General features: G+C 41.3%; 1 protein-coding gene across 2 annotated transcripts in view; it reads left to right on the forward strand.

Moving 5' to 3' along the window:
• The first annotated feature begins 668 nt into the window (after nt 1-668).
• The window catches only part of LOC119599457, a 13517-nt gene continuing 8738 nt past the window's right edge, over nt 669-5447 (forward strand). Inside the window, exon 1 of one of the 2 annotated variants that reach the window (XM_037949242.1) lies at nt 669-728. The gene's annotated coding sequence lies outside the window, so the exon portion shown is untranslated. The remainder of the gene's footprint in view (nt 729-5447) is intronic. The other variant, XM_037949243.1, reaches the window with a different exon arrangement.

Genomic DNA, 5447 nt, shown 5'->3' on the forward strand with positions numbered 1-5447 from the left:
CTCTTATCTCTCACTCACTCTATTTCTCTCCGCTACTGTAAGGGTGTCTGACTGTCTCTGCCTGAGAGAGAGAGAGAGGAGGGGGGGGGGGGGGAGGGAGGGAGGGAGGGAGAGAGAGAGAGAGAGGGAGGGAGGGGGGGATGTAAAGACGAGAGGGGGTGGGGGAGGAGAGAAGGAGAGAGAGAGATAGAAGAGGAGAGAAGAGCGAGGAGAGGAGAGGAGAGAGAGAGAGAAGAGAAGAGGACAGAGACAGAGAGAGAGGGAGGGCAGGGAGGGAAGGGGGGAGAGTGAGAGTGAGAGTGAGAGAGATAGAGAGAAGAGGGAGGGGGGGTGGGGGGGGGAAAGGGAGAGGGAGAGGGGGGGGAGGGGTGGAGGGGAGAGATAAAAAGAGAGAGAGAGAGAGAGAGAGCGAGAGAGAGAGAGAGAGAGAGTAGAGAGAGAGAGAGAAGAAAGAGAGAGAGAGGGGGGGAGAGTGAGATTGAGAGTGAGAGAGAGAGAGAGAGGGGGGGGGGGGGGGAGGGGGGGAGGGGTGAGTGGGGTGGGGGGGGGGAGAGGGAGGGAGAGAGAAAGAGAGAGAGGGGGAGGAGATAGAGAGAAAAAAAATTAACATGAATTTGTCAAAAACACGAAACATGACGAAATCGACAGTGAGCCTCGAACCCGCTATCAGTTGTCATTTGACTGTGGTGGACTCTAAACGTATATACTTATTTCTACTGTTTGTTGGGGTATACTTTCAGCATACTGTGTTGATATTGTTGTTATTACGCGTGGTGACACTGCGAAGTATGCTGTTTATTGTTTTTGCTAGTAGTGTAGTATATGAATACATTTTTAATTAAAATATATATTGTTATCATTGCTACTGCATTGTTGCAATTACCATCGTAGCTATAACTACCACTGCTGCTATTAGCGATGACAGTAGCAGTGACAGTAGCGTTAACGACAATAGCAGTAGTAATAGTAGTCATAGTAGTAACAGCAGCAGTGGCATTATTAGTAGGAGCAGTAGCAGTAAAAGTTGTACGAGTATATAATAATAGTAGTAGTAGTTGTTGTTTTGTTGTGGTTGTAGTTGTAGTATTAGTAGTTGTAGTAGTAGTAGTAGTAGTGGTTGTTGTTGTTGTTGGTTGTTTGTTGTGTTGTTGTTTAGTGTTGTAAGTTGAGTTGTAGTTTGTACTTATACAGTGCATGGCCATTAGCAGTGTCTACAATAAGAACAGCGGACAGTTCTCGAGAACATTCCTGATGTCTCTGTCAAAGGCCGCTATGTAAAGATTCCTTAGAAATTGTGTAACAGCTTCATCTATTCCCAAAGTCCAAGAAATTTCTCAAGGAACATCCCATGCAAGACCGCTAGACTTCCCGATTCTTGTTTTCTTTGTTGCATTGCGCGTCCAGAAAACGTATTGCAGGAACACCAGAAGTCTATTAAGCCTGCAAAAATGTTGAATTTAATGATAACTCTCTTCTAAAATCAAAGTTATTCTAGGGAAAAGGACATACGAATTATTTTCTAATCTTTAGCAGACATACAAAAGGAGAATCTAGTGTATTTTTGGCAATATCCGAAGTGACGTCACGGATTACTTCATAAATACGTCACATGAAAACGTCACGGCATACCAACGGGCCTAAAGAATTTTCCTGGAAACCAAATATGAAAAGCAGGTAAAAGCAAAACAGTTAATCAGTGAATGATTGTGCATGACTAATGGTTGAGGTTTGATTGTTAGAAATACGAGTTAAAATAGAAATCAGTCATTATGTTGCACATCTGGTAGCGTTTGGCAGTGTTTGCGTAAGGTATTGCATAAGAAATAAAAAAATACTTTATAATTTGATATTTTGGAGTGAATGAATTAAGTAGATATCCCATATTTCGTTCATAGAAAATTTTCGTTTAGTTTCCCCAGGAGGGCGTAAGTCCATTTTCTTTAACAGTTTTGTGATTCATGTATCCTTTTTATCTTAATTTCTTTTGAATAATGTTTAGATGTAATTTAATATTTCTATGTTTTAATAAGAAATGTTATTAGCTTTTTTTTTTTCTTTTTGGCAAACCATTGTGCCATCCTTCCAACGCATTACTTGTTGGGACAGATCATCCTTCAATCGTTGATACATGTCCCAAGTCTGATAAGGAAAACTTCCCAGGAATTTCCATGTCACCATGAATCTGCTGGCCAACATAGGTTTCTTGGAAGTATTTAGCGAACCCCATCGCGGCAGCAAGCAAGGGTGGACGCGAAACCGCCACGATAACGCGTAAGAGCCGAGGCCGAATTTGCTGTTGGGCGGGTCCAGTACATCTCTTTAAACCGTCCAAGCAAAGACCTTGACACCGAGAGGCCATAGTAACTCTCTCGGCGTTATCTGGCTTAACGCAACCCGCTCCGGCCACGGAAAAACCTACCTTTAAAAAACGTACTTTTCGCTCCCTTCGCTCTGATCAGCCCGTAAACTGGTTGATTCCCGCAGGGGAAAGAGAGGAGTGTCCTTCCAATTGTCAGGCATGTGACTGAGTGTGGTTGGCACGCTCATCAAGTGCGGTGGCAGTTTTATTTTGTTTATATGTGCATGACGCCGCCTCCATAATAGTGCGGAGTATTCTGTGGAAAGTGAGCACTGACAGTTTTTGCGAGCGAAATAAGGTCTTATGTCTATCGTTTGATCTCCAGCCTCTGCTATTCTCATATTTGCCATTCTTACAGTCGTTTCAATTGCAAGCTTGTTATGTAAAGTGAGGCATGGTAGAAAATCACAAAGAAGGAGGCATATTTCACGGCTGGAAATTTGTATGTGCAAATGGGCAGTCTTAATAGAATCTTAATGACATGTTGCAACGCCAGTGGTGACATCGCTAATGTTATCATATTTAAATTAGTTAGTATTTCATATCGATTAAATTAAATCAGTCATATTCATCACTTATTTTTTTACTATTTGACTTCCCAGTACGTCACATTTTACTATTTTTTCGAACACTTTTGTCCTGAACCATCGTTTCCGACAGCAAAATGGGAAGAGTTGGGCAATGTTTCGCGACAGTCGAAGGTGAAACAGTATCGCCAAGCTTCCCCCTAATTCCTTGACGTCATAGGAATGGTCGCGGTTGACGGCTAACAGCTGTATTTGTATTCGTTATTTTCTCTACCTTCCTTCAGTATTTTGTTATCCAAAAAATTTTGCTATATAATGAAAAGGGTTGGTGACATGTGTGAAAATAATTTGTCTGTAAGCAACGTTTATTGCAAACGTAGATAATTTTATTCTTTTACGTGTGAACAGAAGCATTCACCACCAAAGCACAATTCTGGCCCATTTCAACAATCGCTCATATTTTCGGGTAATGGCACTGGTTTAAACTCTTTTTTTTTAAACAAATAACACTCGATTCTTCACGAATTAAATTGGATTTAATTGGCTCTCTTTTCCACCATTACATAAGCATTATAACACTATACTCGTTTACTACGTTCCTAACCATCCGACTACCCAGTCTTAGCTCAAAGCAGTGCTTAGATATGGCTCCTCCCCTACCTTATTTAAACTCTGCTGCCCGTTCACTCCCTGTCGCGTGAGCCATAGCCGGTGAAAAAGAGTGCGAATGGTAGCTAGCTACTTTGGTCACAAACATTTAATCCGTGGGACAATAATGAGCCTGCATTAGCAATCCTATTTTTACAACGTTGAGCCAACTGTTTCTTACGGTTGTCCCCTTACACCGCGGCGTGTGTTGATTCTATGCATAATGTCTGCTGGGCCAAGGATGGGAGCAGTAATCATTACCTCACTCGGACTGATGTAACAGAAAAAAATGAAACATTCCGCATTTTATAGTATTGGCCCAGTGTTTTTCCTGAATCAAATGGTTTGATTTGTGTGTGTGTGTGTGTGTGAAAGAGAGAAATATATACGTAAACACACACGCACACGACAAATTGATGCGGATGTTTTGAAATGAATTAATCGCCTCGATAACCGCCAGAGTAGCACAAAGTTCGTCCATGAAGAGGAATGTGTAAATTCCGCAAATTAGCAATCGCATAGATGGAAATAGTTGTTTAACTTTCATTTTTTTTTTTTACCATCATGGAGGCTGAGTTGTTATCATACTTTAGAGAATTATCAGATCACACTGACTGAAATCACGTATTACTCACCTAAGAAACATATAACCATGGTGGACACCAGATTGCTGCAGAGCGCTGTGTGAACGCAATAGGGCCTGCAGGCTTTTCAAAAATAACATCAACAACGATAACTTTCGCAATTACAAACAAGCAAGAGCTAGCGCTCGTAGAACAAGCAAGAGACTCATGGCGGAAATTTGTCTCTACAATTAACAGCAACACAACAATATCACAGGTTTGGTCCGCTGCCAATCAAATAAATAAGAAAGAAATAGTTTTCCAAATTAAAAATATCATTCATGAGGGAATCCTTTTCGATTCACCTAGAGACACTGCTAATGCACTCGCCAGGCAGTTCTCATACACAAGCAGCTCAGAAGATTACTATGCCGCATCCCTCACCACCAAGGAAGCGGCTCAGCTGCAACCTTATACACTTTGCCACAGGAGAGGAATTTGATTACCAAGACCCAACAGTGGATGAGCTTGTCTGAGCCCCAGAGCCCCATAGAGGAACATCCCCAGGCTCCGATGAGATTCGAAATGAGACGATGAAGAATCTTAATCATGATGACATGATTAAGTTGCTAAAAGTATTCAATGAAATTTGGAAAGCCACACTTTTCCAAACTCATGGCACTTCGCCCACGAACGAATTGTTAACAGTAGGCTATTGCATTTTTTAAATTCCAGTAATTTGCTAGTTGACGAGCAGTGCGGCTTCCGAAAGGGACGCCAAACTAGTAAAATTGGACAGTCACATTCAAGCAATTGCCAAAAAGCACTCTTTAATTTCAATACTTTAGATACAGAAAAAGCCTACGACATGGCATGGCGATACGGCCTACTCAGAAAAACTTTGTTTTTGATTAAAAACGTGCCTTATTTATCAAAATTTTCATATCTTGACAGAACTTTCTGTCACACTGTTTTCTGACAATGTCACTTTTTCGCACATTTTGTTCGGGCTAAAAACGAGGACTCCTTAACCAGGAGCATGTATTGTCACCAACATTATTTCTGTGTATGATCTGTAGTTAATTAAAGAATAAATGTAAAAAAAAAAAAACAATAAGTCTATTAAAGTGCATTTCTGGTAATAAATGGAGAGCTGATAGAAAGTCTTTGCTAATGATTTTTTTTTTGCGGTCGGTTCATGTCTGAGCCGCCGTGGTCACAAGATGATACTTAATTGTAGTTTTCATGTTGTGATACTCTTAGAGTGAGTACGTGGTAGCGTCCCCAGTTCCTTTCCACGGAGAGTGCCGGTGGTACCTTTTTTAGGTAATCATTCTCTATATTTGTCCG

The sequence above is a fragment of the Penaeus monodon genome, chromosome 42 (genome assembly GCF_015228065.2).
Source record: "Penaeus monodon isolate SGIC_2016 chromosome 42, NSTDA_Pmon_1, whole genome shotgun sequence".
Classification (NCBI taxonomy): domain Eukaryota; kingdom Metazoa; phylum Arthropoda; class Malacostraca; order Decapoda; family Penaeidae; genus Penaeus; species Penaeus monodon.